Here is an 18,398-nt window from a genome sequence, read left to right as displayed (position 1 = left end):
AGAAACAAAAAAAGAAAACCAATAATGAAAAAATATAAAACGGAAAAGAATATATATATATATTAGATAAACTAGTTAAAAAACGTTAAAAAAGAAAGGGGTAAAAGTTAAAAGAATTTAGGAGAAGAAGAGAAAAAAAAATTGAAAAAGAAAAAAAAATTAAATTAACTGCAAGGCTAAAGAATCATGGGGAGAAAGCCATGAGTTCCGTGCTTTGCTTTCTCCTCCTCTGGAATTCCGCTGCTCTCCTTGGTATTGAAACTGCACTCCTTGGTAGGTGAACTTGGTCCCGGCTGGGTTTCTTGTTGATCTTCTGGGGGAGGGGCCTGTTGTAGTGATTCTCAAGTGTCTTTGCCCCAGGCGGAGTTGCACCGCCCTTACCAGGGGCCGGGCTGAGTAATCCGCTCGGGTTTGCTTTTGGGAGCTTTTGCTCCCTGAGCGTTTTCCATAGAGTTCCGGAGGACGGGAATAAAGATGGCGGCCTCCCAGTCTCCGGCCGGAGGAGCCGAGAGTCTGGGGCCCCACTCCTCAGTGCGCCCTCAGAGAACAGCGCCCAAATGCTCCCGTCACCCTGGCCTCCGGCCGCGCTCCGAGCTGACCGAGCCTGCGAGCAGTTCAAGGTAAACCCGAGCTGCGAATCACTCCTCGGCTCTGTCTCTGTAGCCGGCTTCCCCGTTCTAATACCTGTAAGCTCTGCGACACTCAGCCACCCCCGATCCTTCTGTGACCCTGCGGGACCTGAGGCCACGCTGACCCCGCGTGGGCTTCACCCCAGTTAAGCCTCTGGAGCGATGTCCCTCAGCGGAACAGACTTTTAAAAGTCCTGATTTTGTGCTCCGTTGCTCCACTGCTTGCTGGGAGCCAGCCCCTCCCCCCGCCATCTATCTTCCCATCGTTTTGGATTCACTTCTCCGCCAGTCCTACCTTTCAGAAAGTGGTTGATTTTCTGTTTCTAGAATTGCTCTTCTTCTTCTCTTCGATCTCCCGTTGGATTTGTAGGTGTCTGCAATCTTTAGATAAGCTATCTAGCTGATCTCCCGCTACCTGAAGTAGTCTCAGCCTGCTACTTCTCCGCCATCTTGACTCCTCCCTCATATAGCAAGATTTTTAAAAGTGAATTTATAGCCAATTAACTTTGGAAAAGAAAATACAATAAAAAGACCACCCAGTTGATAGCTGCCTTTAAATAACCTGTTAAAAAATACTTGTATACCAAAGTGAGATCCAGACACAGTTCAGATTATTTTAAGATTGTTTGTTTACTTCTTGGTTAAAAAAAAATCAACAATCAATAACAGCGATTTTCCATATTTCTCTTGTAGTTGGTCATATAATATTTAGTTACCTAAAGATACTGTATATGGGGCACAATTCAAGTTCTTTAAATTGTAATTCCAAGATAACATGACAATATTGCAGAAAATATGGACTGCTTAAGCACTGAATAAGATACAAAGCAATGAATCATTAATTCTTACACCTTACTGTTTCTTAAATGAAATACACTGCCACCCCCAGCCCCCCCAACACACACACACCACACACTCCTTCCTGACATCAGCTTCTCAACGCATGAAAGTATATAGAGAGAAAACTGAGAAGACTGGCATGGCCCAGAAAACCTAAAATATCCAGCCCCAAATCCTGCCCCGTCTTCCTGGACATTATCTGTTGGATTCTTCTTACATAAGAATGAACGAGTCAGGTTTCACCATATTGGTGGCTTCTAAGCTAAGTTGTGCATCTTTTTTTTTTTTTTTTTTTAATTCTCTTTGCTGCCTCCATCTTAGTTCCCAGCAGATTTAAGAATCTTCCAGTTCCTGAATGTTTCCACATTTTATGAGCAGGCTTAAAACTGATTTTAAGTATTATTGCCTTCTTTTATCCAAGACTGGAGGGAGCAGAAGACAGCAGGACAAATTCTGAATCTGTATTACTCCCAGGGGCAAGGCCACTGACACAAGCATGTTGACTCTGCTCAAATATGAAGCATTCATGTAAGCAGTCTAGCAGATGAGCTCTGATTGTAGAAGTATCATCACCTACATCACAAGTGGAAAATGCTTTCTGAGGTGTCTGGACTCTGCAAGGGTGTGTTTCATATTTAGTTCTATCAAGAATGATAGGCGGTGTATTATTATCCCCATTTTACACAGATGAAATGGAGACTTAGAGAAAATGAGAAACTTGCCCATAGCAACCAATGATTCCAATGTCAGTCTGACTATCTAGAAAGCTCACACTCTTTTTTTTTTTTTAAGATTTTATTTATTTATTTGACAGAGAGAAACACAGTGAGGGAGGGAACACAAGCAGGGGGAGTGGAAGAGGGAAAAACGGGCTTCCTGCCGATCAGGGAGCCCGATGCTGGGCTCGATCCCAAGACCCTGAGGTCATGACTGGAGCCAAAGGCAGATGCTTAACTGAGCCACCCAGGAGCCCCAAAAGCTCACACCTTTTTTTATTCTTTCCTCTCAAGCTACTTGAGGAAACAATTGCAAAATTTCCCTTTTCTCATCCAGTACTATTTGAATGCCTGGTTACATCTCCAGTAAGATATCCAGGTGCTTTGCTGGGATGTCTTTCTGGCAAGAGCTAGAAAATTCTGCAGTGATAGACTTCCAAATGAAGGGTTAAGTGAACCAGCTATAGCAACTTAGACTGTCTTTTATCAAATCTCTATCTAAGCCTTAAGAACCTGGAAAAGAATGACTCACACAGCCCAGAGGTGCTCGTTGGCTTAAAGGAGAGCTGCAGTGTGTCGGGGCAGATCTGTTCGGTGCAGACTGTTCCGTGAAGGGTCTGAATTCTGACTCACATGAGCTACATGACTAAAACAGCCCCTTCTAAAAAGTCTGGAAGCAATGCTGCCCTCTTGGACAGTACTTTTCTGTGGCACCAACGTGGAGTTATCGTCCTAATGTGTTTATAACAACCAGAGAAACATCAGAATGGGAAATCTTCAGGACACGGATTTCATAGAGGTTTTGGCACAGTCTTCCACTGAGCCTTGTATGTTTATGGGAAATATTAAATAATCATTTGATTGGTGATTGGGGATAACAGACTGAGAGCTGGGGGATATAAAAGTGTGGGGTCAGAGGGATTTTCTTGACTATGGAAGATAAGGAGCTACAAGCTGTGGGAAGTTTTTACAAGAGAGAGCGGTCTCCATGCAAACATTCTAGGTTGTGTGGGCATGAAACAATTAGATCTGTGGATGAGGTGAATCAAAAAATATTTCTAAGAAACTTTAAAGGTGTGAAGAATTTGAGAAGACAGACAGAAGAGGAGAGAGGTAAACGGATCTGACAGACTTGCTGGCTGACTAACTAAAATGTCTTGACCAGAAGTGCTAATGAATAGAGTCATGTATATTTCCCCAAGAAAGAGAGCCCTGTAGAAATATCACAAAATTCCAGAAACATTAAAATCACCACTCATTTTATGTGGAAAGGCAAGAGGCTACAGAGAAAAAAGCCAGGTGGCTTTGTAACAATTCTGGCCCTGACTGAGGTACGGGATAGAGATATTCCAGTTACCTCACATGTCTACAGGCAAGGTTGGGCCCAAAGATTTTGTGTTGTGCTATTGAGTGACCTAATCAAATAAGCACCCTCAGATTTACAATGGAACTTTAGACCAGAGTGTGGAAAAATGATGTGATTTTGCATGAAGATGAATTCAGAAGACATGGCGGGGTGGGAATGAGAAAGAACTCTGTTTCATTTGTCAACACTGCAGAAGTATCTCATTAAACCTTATCACATCCAAATTAGTCTTGTTCAGTCCAAGCCATTATCAGCACCAGAGGAATCAGTAAAGATTATATAATGGATCCTTTAGTTAATCTAGTCAAATTCTTACATTTCTTGCCTGGGGTGTTCACAGAGCCTCCTAATGGGTTTTTATTAATTGTGATGACAGACTGTAAGGTAGCTTCCATTCTCCCCTACTTCCTGGCATTCACACTTTTGTGTAATCTCCTCCTGAGTATAGGCAGGGCCTATGACTTGCTCCTGACCAGTGAATTTTACAAGGTAAGGGGATGTCACTGCCATGTTCATATTATGTTATATAAGACTCTATACTGCTAGTGGACATTGCTCTAGAGTCTGTCTGTCTGTCTACCTTGCTCACTCCCTCTTTTTTCCTCCATGACTGGCTTTGAAGAAGACAACTACATGAATACTACAGCTGAGAGTGAATTCTGTCAACAACCTGAGGGAGCTTGAAAATAGACCCTTCCCTAGTGGAGCCTCCACATGGGAACCCAGCCTTGGCTGCCATCTTACTGCAGCCTGGAGAGAACCCAGCTGGACTTGCCCACTCCTGACTCACAGAAAAGAGCATAAATACATGTTACTCCAAGCCAGTAACTTGGTGGTAATTTGTTACACAGTATATTAAATTAAGACACTGATTGCCCTCTATTCCCCATAAATATCTATTCTCAACACAGCAGCCAGAGAATCCTATTAATATTTAAATACTTTCTCTATTTAAAACCCTTCAGTGGCTTCCTCAGCACAAAGCAAAAGCCAAAGTTTATACCATGGTTCACAAAGCCACATAGACCCATTGCCTCTCTCACTGACCTATTACTCTCTCATTGCCCAGTTTATCCTGGCTGTCCTGCCAACTGTCCAACATGCCAGCCACCATCTCTGAGCCTGGGTACTTCTGTTCTCTCTGTCTGGAATACCCTTCCGATATCCACATGGCTCACTCCTTCTGCTCTTGCATGTCTTGGCTCAAGGGTCACGCTCTCAGTGAGGCCTTCACTGATAACCCACTAAAAAATTGCAATATCCCTTCCACCGATTGCTCCTCTCCACATTTTCCTGCTTTTCTTTTCTTCATAGTATTTGCACCATTCGATATACCATGTATTTTAAGTATTTGCTTATTGTCTATCTTCCTGCAACAGGCTATAAACTCCATGAGCATAGGAACTATTATCAATTTTGTTCCCTGTCTGCTTTTAGGTTATATTTCCAAATTAAAGTAAAATCTTCCATTTAAGCATGACATAAGCATCATCAAAGATTCTCAAGCCTATTATCTAGATTATCTGCTGTATGACTAAAGGCATGGACCGTTTCAGAAAAAAAAAAAATTTGTACTGTGGAAGGAGACCAAGATCAACCTGACTCACTGAAACCCATCACATATCCCAATTTTCCTTTGGTTTAGATCTGGAGCCTAACTCCACTATCGTAAGATCGGCCTTCCCAATAGGGAACTGACATAAAACTAAAGCATCAAAATCAAGATGCTTTCCATGTGACATAGTTGTTCTCAAACCAAAGTTCTATCAACTAACTTTCTCTTCGGTTGAGAAATGAGAAAACGCGTTTCTTTAAGCAATCAATCATAAGAACAATTTTGCCAACACCTACTTGTCACTAACTGGCAGAACCAGATCTCTAAGGCTTTGGATCTGGAATCTTAACCAATATCTGCTGAGCAGCCAGAGTCCAGGCTTGGTCCTGTGACCCAGCCCGTATGCTGCACAGGACTCGTGGGGCAGAGACATCTCAGGATACCTTCAGAGCTGTACTGTGAAGAAAAGAAAATCATTTCACACAGATTGGAGAATAATAGCTTGAAAAGAGAGCGGCTTCGTGTAGTAGAAAGAGAGTGGAGCTAAGCAAGACCTGCTTAGTTTAAATCGCAGCTGTGGTCCTGACCTCATGACCTTAGAGAAATTAAAACTTCTCAGCTTCATTTCTTTATTTTAAAATGGGAATACAGTTCCTGCAGCCTGGAGCTGTTATAATAAATAAATGTGATAGTGAGTGTAAATTCCTCGGAATGGTGCTGGCACAAAGCAGGAGCTCGGTCAATGGCAGCTACTATTAATAAAAAAGGTCCATTAAAGAACAGCTTCAAGCATTGCATTATTGGTGTGGAATAAAAGCAAACACCAAAGAACAGCTCTGAGCAGTGCGTTATTGGTATGCCAATAAAAAGAGCATGGCTAGATCTGAATAAGGGGATGTACGTTCCCGGGTGAGAGTGCAGCGCTAGAAACCCAAGAGCTGTCTTCACATACAATGTAGGCATTTGCTCAATGTATATATTTGACCTTTTGGTGACCCGCGTGGACGATGACTGAAAAGCAGAATTTTCCGCGCTATGTATTATACTGTTTGGCCTGATGATTCATGTTTCTATGTAACTAGAGAACCAACATTCTGCCTGGATTTTAGTTCATTTATTTGTGGTTTAGTGTAGATGTACTTCTCTGCTCTGGCAGGATGGAGGAGGTGGCTTCCAAATTCCCCTCGATCCCCAACTCTAGGAAAAGCTTCATTTAGAATATCTTTCCTCTATTAGGGTAAACTCCGGGGGTACGCCCAGACAAATTGAGACAATGTAACCTTTCATACTCACAACATCACACCTGGCAAGAGTACATTGCCCCATAGTAGGTGAGGGACGTAGCAGCATGAGAGACCCCACTTCCCAGAGCCTGTGCTCTCCGGCTACCATCAGACAGAGCAAAGGAGTCCCACAGGGACCTTACGAGCTGATCCAAACAATAACCAGACTTTCCAGCTGGGGTGAGGGCTCTCAGCTGGGTGTGGTTTCTAGAAACAGCTTCCTGGACCATGGCCACATTTTCTCAGCATGTGCTGCTTCAGTAAGGTTTGCTTTCTTATGGTGATGGTGGTGTTCTTTGCAATGGGGGTGGTGACAGCCCGAGGTAAAACACCCCACCATGGTGTCATGAAAGCCACAAAGCCTGTCTCGTCAGCCCTTTTGTTCCTGCAGCTCTGTGGTCCTATCAGAATCTCGCCTAGCTTTGCGGTCCTTGTGCTGACCCCTTGGGAAAAGCAGAGATCCAGACATGGCTTCCCCAGCATCCCCCAACACTATCCCCTTCTGCCAGTGCTACGTGTAAAGCGGTACTGGAGCCCATATTGGTGAATGGAGAGGAGAGTCTAGTGGCTCCTAGACTTTGGGTTTTTCAAGACAAGTAAGCTTTCCCAAATAAGAGCATTAACAAAAAACAACTGCAACCTAATATCAGAAAACAGTACCTTGGAGCCACACCATCTATGTTGTAACCAAATCAGCCATTTAACAACACATGCACAAGACAATTCTCTACTCTGTGCTTCATCTAGAGTCTCTTTACAATGGGGATGACAGCTGTACTCCACTCAGAGGCTTCTCCTAAAAATTACAGATGAATTACCGGCTACGCTGCAGGCAAAGCACTTAGCACAGTGCCTGGCACGTGTGGCTATTACACTCATTATTATAACTTCATAAAGGAAAGATGATTTTAACACCAAATAAGCAGAAGATATCTCAGAGTAAAGGACAATCCTTTCCAAGAAAACGCAGCTGACAAAATAAATATGCGTGTGTGTGAATATGTATGTGGGCATATATATGATCATGTAGGCTTCATTTTATAACCTTAAAATACTATGATTTTCTTGACACCTATTGGCCAGTTTGCAGATGTGGTCAACAGTGTGATCTGAAGCAAAAGTCAAATTCAGTTATGTCCTATATTCTGTTATTTAAATGCATAGTTTTGAAAATATAGTTTCTCTTAGACTTACTTTGAAAAATAGAAGTAACACAGTGGTAAAAAACCCAACTCAAAATATCTGGAGCTAATTAAGAGAAGTCAGATATAGATAGCCCCAAGGAGCCACGATGGTAGTCAGCCCTGTTTCAGGAAGGTAGCAGGGAGAAGCCTCCTGGATAATCCAAGTTCAGAGCCTCTATACCGGGGCCCAATCCACAGATAGGCTAGCCTCCCCAGACCTGTGACTACTTCCTTAAACACCTGGTCAGGGATTTCTAGCTCTAAAAAGTCTTGCATTACAAGGATTTGTTATCCGACCCTTGTCCATTACCCTATTCCTGTCCATCACTTGGAAGAAGAGTGACATGAGAATAGGTATGTCACTGTACATGATGAGTGATTTTTTTTTTAAGATTTTATTTATTTATTTGACAGAGAGAGATCACAAGTAGATAGAGAGGCAGGCAGAGAGAGAGAGAGGGAAGCAGGCTCCCTGCTGAGCAGAGAGCCCGATGCGGGACTCGATCCCAGGACCCTGAGATCATGACCTGAGCCGAAGGCAGCGGCTTAATCCACTGAGCCACCCAGGCGCCCCGATGATGAGTGATTTTAATACTGCTGGAAAACTGACTTTTGGGCTTATGTTACTGTATTTTAGTTCACCCTACATGAAGAGGATGAAAGGAATAGCAGTGTAGATTCCTGTCTGCCCTTGAAACAGGTTTCATACCTTGAAGCAAGGAAATAAACTAGTCAACCTCTCAAGGTTTCTCCGAGCCTCAGGAACCAAGTACCAAACATCACAATGTTAGTTGGCAGAAGATACACTGGGAAGACTCAGAAGCAGGACAATGGATAGTATACTGAAAACCAGAAATTCAAAGACTTGGACTTGAAAAAAGTTTTGAAGTAGTCGATAATTATAACAATGCCACAATAATCGCCATTGTTAACATTCCCCTCCTTGTCCCTAACCAAAAGCAGGATTTTAGCCAGGGTGTCAGCTGAGAACAGAACTGGTTCAAATGACAATTCACTTGCAAGATTCAAATAAACACACTTTCGCGAAGGTACTTTTTATCTAGACGCTGGGAATAAGCAAAGGGTGTGAAGGCGTCCAGAGACTAGCAACAGCGGGAAGTCTGAAAGGTCAAGGGAAGGAAATGGTGTTGCTGGAGCTCACTGAGAAAGAGCTGGGGCCATGGGCCATGCATAGGGAGAAACCCAGCTGCTGACAGAAAAGCAGTGTTGAAATAAGGAGGGAGAGGGAAAGCATACCTCAAACCCTCTCTTTCCTCCTGCTTGGCAATCTCCAGCCAGTACCTCCCATTGGGCTACTAGGTGGGGGCTAGGCAGCGAGAGGGGTCGGGAGACGCCAGCTGCAGGCACTGGGCAGAGCAGGACTGAGGATGGACATGGGGGTGAACAGTAACAGAACCAGCACTTCCTGTATGCCAGGCTCTGGGCTAGGTGCTTTAGGTGGATTATTTTATCTAAGTATCCAAAAGCTTCTCTGAGATAAGTACCAGTGTTATCCTTGTCTTGCATGTGTTGTGCATGAAAACCGAAACTTACATGAAACTTAAGTAATATGCTCAGCAGAGCTCGTGCCTGAGAATAGTATAGCCCGATGGTTGGACTCTGCCAGTCAGAACAGATGAAGAAGTGAAGTTTGAGATGTTACACTAGATCAGGTGTCAGCCAACCAGGACCGCTGGGCCAAATCTAGCTGTCTTTGTAAATAAAGTTTTATTGAAACACAGCCACACCCATTCAATTACATTTTTTTCTCCGGCTATTTTCACACTAAGGCACAATACTCATTGCCACAGGGACTGAATGTCCCACAAAGCCTAAAATATTTACTATCTGGTCTTTTCCATAAAAGTGGTGACCCCTTTCACTAGACAGAATATTTAACCTGGAGCTGCTTTCAGACTTCTCTGTTTCTGAAAAGGCCACCCTCTACTCTCACAAAATACCGAGAATGAACTCCCTCTAGTCAGGACTCAACCTGTGCCTGCCTAATGCAATCCAGGCCCAGGAAGACACAGGGGTCAACAGGGCACTGAACTAGAGATGAAAGCCGCTGATTAAAGATAAATTGTTTATTGCAAGTATTGAAATCATTCATATTCATTGCATAGACTCTGGAAAATAAAAAAAGCGTAATGAAGAAGATAAAAATTACACCACTAGGTATTTTTTTTTAAAAGATTGTTTATTTATTTTTAGAGAGAGAGAGTGTACTCTAGTGTTGGGGGAGGAGCAGAGGGAGAAGGAGAGAGAATTTCAAGCAGACCCTCTGCTGAGCACAGAGCCCTATGTGGGGCTCACTCTCAGGACCCCGAGATCATGACCTGAGCCAAAACCAAGAGTCCATCGCTCAACCAACTAAGTCATCCAGAGTGCCCCTTTTTTTCAAGATTTGTTTATTTTTTTTAGAGATAAAGAGTAAATGTTTTAATTATAGACAGACACATATAAATTTTACTTTTATCAAAATGAGTTTATGCCATGCATACTGTTATGTAACTTACCTATTGAACTGCCTTCTAACCTAAATATTCTATAACATATATTTTTCCTCAAGGGTATTAGTGGCTATTGAAATAATAATTCAAATTTAAATAATTAATATTTATTTGAATCAAGTTGCTCTTACACAAAATTTATTGAATGCTTTCCATATGCTAGATACTTCAATAAGCGCTGGGGACAAGTAATGAAGAAGAGACCTTGTATCTGCTTTTAGAGAGCTTAAATTCTGGAAGGGAAGACAAAGAACTAGTGACTAGGAAAATATATAAAACAATTGCAAATTATGATCAGTGTTATACCAGAAAAAAAGGAATAATAGGAAAAACTCACATGAGGTGCTTTATAAAGGCCAGCCAGAGAAAGCCTCTCTGGGAAGGGAGGACTTCAGTGGAGACCTGAAATGAGAAGAAAACAGCCATGCCAAGAATGAGGGAAGAGCATTCTATGCAAAAGGAACGCCTGATGCAAAGACCCTAATGACTCAAAAGAAGCTTGTTCAAGAGAGCAAAGATCAGCATGGCTGGAGATGGATGAGTACAGGCAAGAGTATCATAGACTATTATCAATAGTAGCCAGGAAATTAACACCTTGGGGTATATAATGAAATACTACTCAGCAATAAAAATGAATGGACTCCTAAAACCAACAACATAGATGAATCTCAAAATCATTATGTGGCTTGCAAGAAACCAGACACAAAAGAGATGATTCCATATACTTCTATTTATATGAAATTCTAGAATAGACAAAATTCATCTATCTTGATAGAAATCTTGGTAACAGTCCCTTGTAAGGGAGTATGTCAGGGGTTAAATGAGAAAGGTATTTTTCTGGGGTATCAGAATTGTTCTATATCATGATACAGGTGTGAATACATTTGTCAAAATTCAAGTTATCCACACCTGTCTGTGCATTTACTCTAAGTTATATTTCAATATGAAATGAAAACCAAACAACAAAGGAGGCACAAACACAAGTAAGAACAGATGGGACCATTTCCTGCAGAGACTTTGAAGACATGGTACAAGTTTTGTTACACTGAGACAGCACCAGAGAGGTCAGACGGTAACTTGCATGAAATTCCAGCAAGACTTCATCTGCCCTGTTTTCAATGCCTCAAGAGCCGTTGGTAAAATGAAGTTTGTTTTAATGATTGAACCCTTGAAGCAACCCCTCCAGAAAGTACAGTTTCTGAGCATTGCTTCTCCACAGTGGGTGTCATTCAAATCTGTGAGTTGAGCTAGGATCCAGTTTTCTCATGTGTTCCTCAACACCTCTCTCTCCAAATCCCTTTCTCGTCTATATTGATGCATTCTCATTGGACAAAGCTACCTGTCATTCCTCTGCTAATGATATGCAGATTTACAATAAAACTGCGGCTAAGACTATTGTCTGCATTCCTGCCTGACTATTATTAATGAAATTTTTGTATAAGTTGTATGTTTGTGTGTAGTTATGTATCAAATGTCTTTTGGTTTTTAATATGGGTTTGTGTCCCCAGGAGTCTGAAAGCCAGTGAATGAGCAGGGCAAGGAGGATTTGCTACAAGATCTGAAGTAATAGAAATGGGTAGTTACAGCCCAGCTTGGAGGGTCAGGCCATTTGTACAAGTGTTCTGGGGATGCCTGGGTGGCTCAGTCGGTTAAGCGTCTGCCTTCAGCTCAGATCATGATCCCAGGATCCTGGGACTGAGTCCCGTGTGGGGCTTCCTGCTCCTTGGGGAGCCTGCTTCTCCCTCTGCCTGCTGATTCCCCCTACTTGTGCTCTCTCTCCTTCTCCCTCTCTCTCTCTTTCTCTCTGACAAATAAATAAATAAAATATTAAAAAAAAAAAAAAGTTCTCTGGCTAGCAGAACACGTGACTGCTTCCTGAGCTCCCATTGGCTGCACCCGAATGTAAGGAGCAGGGAGAATTCATGACAACAGCAGCAGGTAGCTCTTTTGGGACCTCTCTCTCCCCTACCATGCAGGTTGGACCGCTAAAGCCCTGCTTTCAACTGAGAGCAAATGACAGAGCTTAGGAGCAGAGTGTGTTAAAGCTTTAAGAGACTTTGGAAGCCATGGAACCCTCATTTGATATCCTTGCCAAGAAGGGTGTGTGAAAACTTCCTGGTGTCCAGGCATGGCCCAAGAGCTTCTTTCCCTTTCCCCTACCTCTACTCCTCCACTAGATAATCCTGCCTGACATGAGGGATTTGATAGGCTAGAAGTATGCTGGCATTCTCAAAATTGGGACCTCTCCATTTTACATAAAGCTAATGAACATGAGGTCTTTCCCAAGCTGAAACTTGCCCATGATTACCAAATGATGTACGGTTGTTTGCGATATAGATAATGTTCCAATGGGGACCTCACTAAATATCCTCTAAAAACTCCTATTCTACAAGACCTCTGGCTGAACTTCAACCCTCTGCTAAGGAGTGAAAATGAGTGGTGCTGTATCTGCTAACTCCCTCCCCAGCTCTACTCCAAATGCTGGAATTGTTAGGCAAATTATCCTATTTACCTTGTAAAAAGTTGGACAACCTGAGGCATCAACCTCTAGAAGAATGTAATTAATTAAAGATAACTGGGTTGATTGAAATTAATATCCAACTCTGGAGTGCCTACAAAAAGGACAAGGTGACCATCTATTATTAAGTTCTTAGTAGCTTTTGGCTTTCTTTATAACAGATGTTTTCCTGTGTTGGTCAATAGTATCCTATGGATTATAAAATAAAGAAGTCTGAACAATTGATTGGCAAATTTCCCAACCTTAGGTCAGCCTCAAGTATATGAAAAATGGTGCTACGTTGAGGGCAAACAGCAAAAATTAAAAAAAAAAATCAATTTGATTTTATAAAATCTATTTTACTTTGGCTGGATGCTGCCTGAACTCCCACTGCAGAGAATGGCAAGCAGTCAGTGTATGGTTCCAGACAACAATACAAAAAAAAAAAAAAAAAAGTATTTATCTGATAGTACTGCACAATCTCTTTAGATTTGCTATGTAAATTGCTATTAATCCAAGAGAGTTGTTTTGTGTTTGCCCATAGTATTTTACCCTTAGAGCTCATAGTCTAATTGCAAATTTATTTTTCTTTAGTGAGGAGACTGAAAATATTAAGTGTGATTACAGAAGTACTGAAACTTTCTAAAAAAAACACAGACATGCCATAACTTACACATCTCAATGAAGCCTTTTAGAAGGTTGCAAATATCATCTAACTCTATTTTCCTTGCTGAGAATATTACTGGTACTCCTTTTTCTTTTTCCTTGCTACATATAGTCCTATTATCTTGGGCAACTGTTTTAAAGTCTCAGAGCCTCTATTTTCCTATTAATGAAATGGAGATTTGTCCCATAGATATCTACCAGTAGAATGCAAATGCAGTATCATTTCAAAAATCTTTTTGAGGACTGGGGCACCTGGGTGGCTCAGGGGATTAAGCCTCTGTCTTCGGCTCGGGTCATGATCTCAGGGTCCTGGGATCAAACACGGCATCAGGCTCTCTGCTCAGTGGGGAATCTGCTTCCCCCTCTCTCTCTGCCTGCCTCTCTGCCTACTTGTGATCTCTCTCTCAGTCAAACAAATAAATAAAATCTTTTAAAAAATGTTTTTGAGGATAATTAAATAATATATGCAAAGTTTCCAACATAGCAACTAGTTCATAGAATCCCATGGAAGCCATGGAAGATGTCATCAGGATTTATGTATATATGACTCCTTCTACAAGACATAAATCTCACTCCTTGATCTAAAATAAAGTCCTCAGAAATGAAAACAAAAATGAAAGTACAAAGGTCATCTTTCTGTCGACCCATCAGCACTGCCCTATTCTGTCCATTTCCATCAGTACAAAAAGTTTGCAGGGGGCAGGGGCAGTGAGGGAGGCCATCCACCTAATATTTCTGCTTAAGGACCTTTTCAACATACTATGTATTTAGATTCTTTTTTTTTAAATATCAATTCCAGTATAGTTAACATACAGTTATATTAGTTTTAAGAGTGCAATATAATGACTCAACAATTCCATACATCACCCAGTGCTTATTGGTACAATTAGAATTCTTAATAATATGGCCTCTACCTGATCAGCCTAAGCTCCATGCTGAGAATCTCATCTGTGTTCAACCATCTCATGCCTTGTTGGGTTTGAACACAATTCCCCTCTGCTTAGAGTGCCTGTCCCTGAATCTCCATCCTGCAACTCCCATGTCATCGCACTTCTTTTTCCCACTTCCCCAGTGCACATTTATTCTCTTTCCCTGCTGTGCTCTGGTATCACATTGTGTATCCTTGATGTGTTAAAATTACTTGCTTGCACATGTATCCCCATCAGTAGAATATACAGTAGTATCCCAGAGTAGAGTCCTTGGGAGACATTATTGTTTGGAGATTGAAGCACACATGCTAGGGTAGAACAAACCTGGGCTCTTGCCCTTTCCCAGTTTGGGTGGGCAACTTAACAACTCTATACCTGTTTGCTCATCTGGAAAATAAGGATCCTACTAGTACCTCCTTTGTAGGCTTATTGGGAGGATGAAGTAAAATGATGGACATTCAACACTTCATTTCAAAACACCCAAGAACTGTTGGATGCTTTGGTTTTTAATTGTTTTTTGTTTATGTATTCCTTAAGGCTTTACAGTACTTAGGGCCTAGAACATAGCAGGTATTTAGTTAAAGTGGAATGAATGAATGAATAAATGAATGGCAGCTCAAAAGACCATCTCAGAGACACATCTCTTTACACTTTAAAAGTTTTTTTTTTAAAATACATATCATGATTCACTTGAATCACATGTTGAAGAGGCTTGCAATTCTTACACTGAGAGATGGGACAGAACAGATGTGATAGAATCATCTTTGGGAGAAAGGTGGTTCAGTTAAAAAGCTATACTTGTTGGAATTTTCATGTTGTTATGATTTAGGTATGACTCAACAAAAGTGCTACTTTTCTGAAAAGTTGCTCCTATGACTCCTAAAGAGTTCACAGAGAAAGGCCTTCCCATGGAAAAATTTGATTACAAAAGTGAATTAAAAGGGGCAACAATCCCATCTTTAGGCTTGGAGCTATTAGAGCCATTGGGGGAACCTGGGTGGCTCAGTCAGTTAGGCGTCTGCCTTCAACTCAGGTCATGATCCCAGGATCCTGGGATCCAGTCCCACATTGGGCTCCCTGCTCAGCGGGGAGTCTGCATCTCCTCTCCCTCTGTCCCTTCCCCCACTGCTCGTGCTCTCTCTTACTCAAATAAGTAAATAAATAAAATCTTAAAAAAAAAAAAAAAGAGAGAGAGAGCCATCCTCAGACTAATTGGTCTTTTTGTTGCCAAGTGTCCTTCAGTATTTTATAGCTTATGGGTACTATTGGATACCTTAATGGGAGGCTAGGTCCCTGCCTAATGAGTCCCTAACCTGGGATGGTACCTAAGAACCCTAGTCCAAGGTTTGCACTGATGTGTACAATACCACAGGAGTGAGAGGAAGACAGATGGGGATAGAAACCTCTGGTTTTTCTACTGCCTTGCATTATTCCAGGAGTTCTGTTAGAAATTTGAGAATATGGGTCCCTCTTATTTTATGCTTTGCTGTTTTACAATGGGACTTGTTTTAATGGGATTTATCTATATTATTATTATTATTCATACTTTTTAAACAAAACCTTACCCTGTAAATGTTAATACATTACATCTTGGATTTTTCTTTAAAAATTTTAAAGACTTTTTTAAAGAGCAATTTTACGTTCAATTAAGAAAAGGTACAGAAGTTTCCCATCTACTCCCTACACCCACACATGCATAGCCTGCACCATTAACAGTCTCCCCCACCAGAGTGGTACATTTGTTATAAGTGACGAAGCCTACATTGGCACATAATTACCAAAAGTCCATAGCTTACATTAGGATTCAGTCTTGGTATTATGCCTATGGGTCTGGACAAATCTATAATGGCACGTATCCCTCGTTGTAATATCATACGGAGTATTTTCACTGCCTTAAAAATCTTACGTTCCATCTATTTATCCCTCCCCCTGCTAAACCCCTCCTTTAAAATGCTTATTCTATTCCTGTGGCTCCTCCTATTCTATTAATCTCTTAATGCACACACTTGTTTCTTCACTGGTGGATGGTATAGGGTGTAACCTTTGTTTTGTATATGCAGCAGGCAACGTTTTAAAGATTTGTGTTCTGTACCTTTCTCTAGCAATATGTTTCAGGGGCAAGTCTGAATACTTTATGAGTCTGGCCCTAAAACTCCATAGATTTCAAGTGTTCTTGGTTATGCATCAAAAGATCTCTCTTTCTCTCTCTCTCTCTCTCTCTCTTTTTCAAAATATAGTGCCTAAAATGAAAAGCTGCTAGGTTGTTCATACACTGTGCATTGAGGAACAGCTTTTCACAGATGGAAGGGCATAAAAATGATGGGCTGTTATCTTGTAGCCTGAAACTCCACTCTCTGAACACATGAAATACTGATATTAAATCAAGCTGTACCTGGTTTCTTCCATATGAATCCTTCCAAGTTCTTGACCTCTGTTCTGTTGCTGTTTCATTTTAGGCAGAATTCCAGTGTCAAGGTGGGGATGGGGGGGGGAATCCATGGCCTCAGTAAAAGAAAAACTGAAATTGGACAAGCTTCTCATGTATTTTTGTAAATTAAGGGATGACAAAAAAAAAAACAGTAAAAATAAGTATAGTGATGATATCGTCCAATGGATAAACATAGTTATTCAATGTGAACTGTTTCACTCATTTGCAATGACATCATGGAAAGCTGATAAGCAGAACTCCTAATATTAACGTAATAAATTATGAAAGAAAATAAATTCTATGTGAGATACTAATTATACAGAATATTAGTTAAGGTAATACACACTAGTATTAAGAAAAAAACAAAAACAAAGCTTCTAATGCCTCGTGCACTTATTTCTCATTCATGCACAGTCAAAATGAGTATTCCTGATTAACTGTGGCTCACCTCTGGGCACTGATTCAGGATCCTAGGCTCCTTCCATGTCGTGGCTCCACCAGCTTTAACACACAACTTCCGATGTTGCCATACTCCTCTACATCAACTCCTATGAAGGAAAAGAGCACAGAGAATCTATCATGGGAGGTTTTTTATGCACCAAGCTCAGAAATACTACAGATCACTGCTATTCCATCCACTGACTAAAACCCAGTCACCTGGCTACACTTTAGTATAATACAGTCTGGGAAGCGTCATCTGGCTATGTGCCCTGGAAAGGAAAGAAAAGCTTTGGTTGATCATCTAGAAGTCTTCACCACTGCTAGCCTTCTTTCAATAAGAACATCATCAAAAACTGTCTTCATAGATAATTTGACAAGATCACAAGACTGGTGGGTTACTGAAATAAAGAGTCCTTTCCATTAAAAAAATGCATATTTTTAATATATTCTGAAAGTGTTTGCCCTTTCAGTCCCTGTAATTGTCTTACCATTCTGGTTAGAAGCAATATAGTAAGAGGAAGTCATATACACCTGGATTTTCCAAATTCACACAGACCGGAAAGCAGAAACAGTAACCAAACCCACATCTGTCAGTCTTCAAAGCCCAGACCATCAGACTCTAGAGGATACTGCCTCTCATTGGCTACACTGGGTCTAGTCCAAACTCTGGTGCTTAATATCTGATAGAACAGCTACAGCATCATGAGGACATGAAACAAAATCTAGAGGAAAGAAGCAAGAATTCCGGAGTATTGGTCATAAAAGCTTTCAGTTACAGGTAACTTGTGTTTTTTCCAGTGATTCCTGTATAGGTAACAATTATTCCAAGTTCTTTTTAACGACACTCATCCCATCAAATGCACTTACATCCATCCTGGGGATAAATGTACACCTTTCAGACGTTAACTGTTTCAGAACCTGACACAAAATTTTCACTAAGATTTCACTAATTGGTTCCCAGGGGGCCCAACCACTAACAGGAAGATTATTTATTTTCTAGGGTCACCTTTGTAACCAAATTCTATTTATACAAGTTTTATTTCTAGCATTAAAAACTTGTCTTTCAAAACCAATTTTGTACATGTTCTTTGAGGTATATTAGCAAAACAGAAGAGTGACATTTTTATGTTGAAATTCACTGAACATTTACTACCTATCCCTGATATTCGTTCTTAAGCAGAAGCCTCACTCTCTTTCATGGTCTGGAAGTTTCAAAAATCACTTGGAAAAATCAGAAAAATATTCAATGTCACCTACGTATAATCAATAATAATTTTTTTTCTAAACACAAGGGTTTCTGTGACTCAAGAATCGGGATTAATTTTCTTGAAGAAAAAAATACATGAATTAA

At 41.0% G+C, this 18,398-nt stretch overlaps 1 long non-coding RNA gene across 1 annotated transcript in view; it reads right to left on the bottom strand.

Annotated features, from left to right (window-relative positions):
• The window catches only part of LOC116868200, a 37,951-nt gene extending 20,727 nt beyond the window's left edge, over positions 1-17,224 (bottom strand). Inside the window, exons 1-2 of the long non-coding RNA XR_004382764.1 lie at positions 17,055-17,224; positions 16,571-16,711 (exon numbers count right to left, since the gene is read on the bottom strand). This is a non-coding gene — a long non-coding RNA (uncharacterized LOC116868200). The remainder of the gene's footprint in view (positions 1-16,570; positions 16,712-17,054) is intronic.
• Positions 17,225-18,398: the final 1,174 nt, after the last annotated feature.

This window comes from Lontra canadensis, unplaced genomic scaffold (assembly GCF_010015895.1).
Source record: "Lontra canadensis isolate GAN:19392208 unplaced genomic scaffold, GSC_riverotter_1.0 scaffold14, whole genome shotgun sequence".
NCBI classification, from domain to species: Eukaryota; Metazoa; Chordata; class Mammalia; order Carnivora; family Mustelidae; genus Lontra; species Lontra canadensis.
Note: the sequence above shows the minus strand (reverse complement) of the source record. Positions and strands in the feature narration are given on the sequence as shown.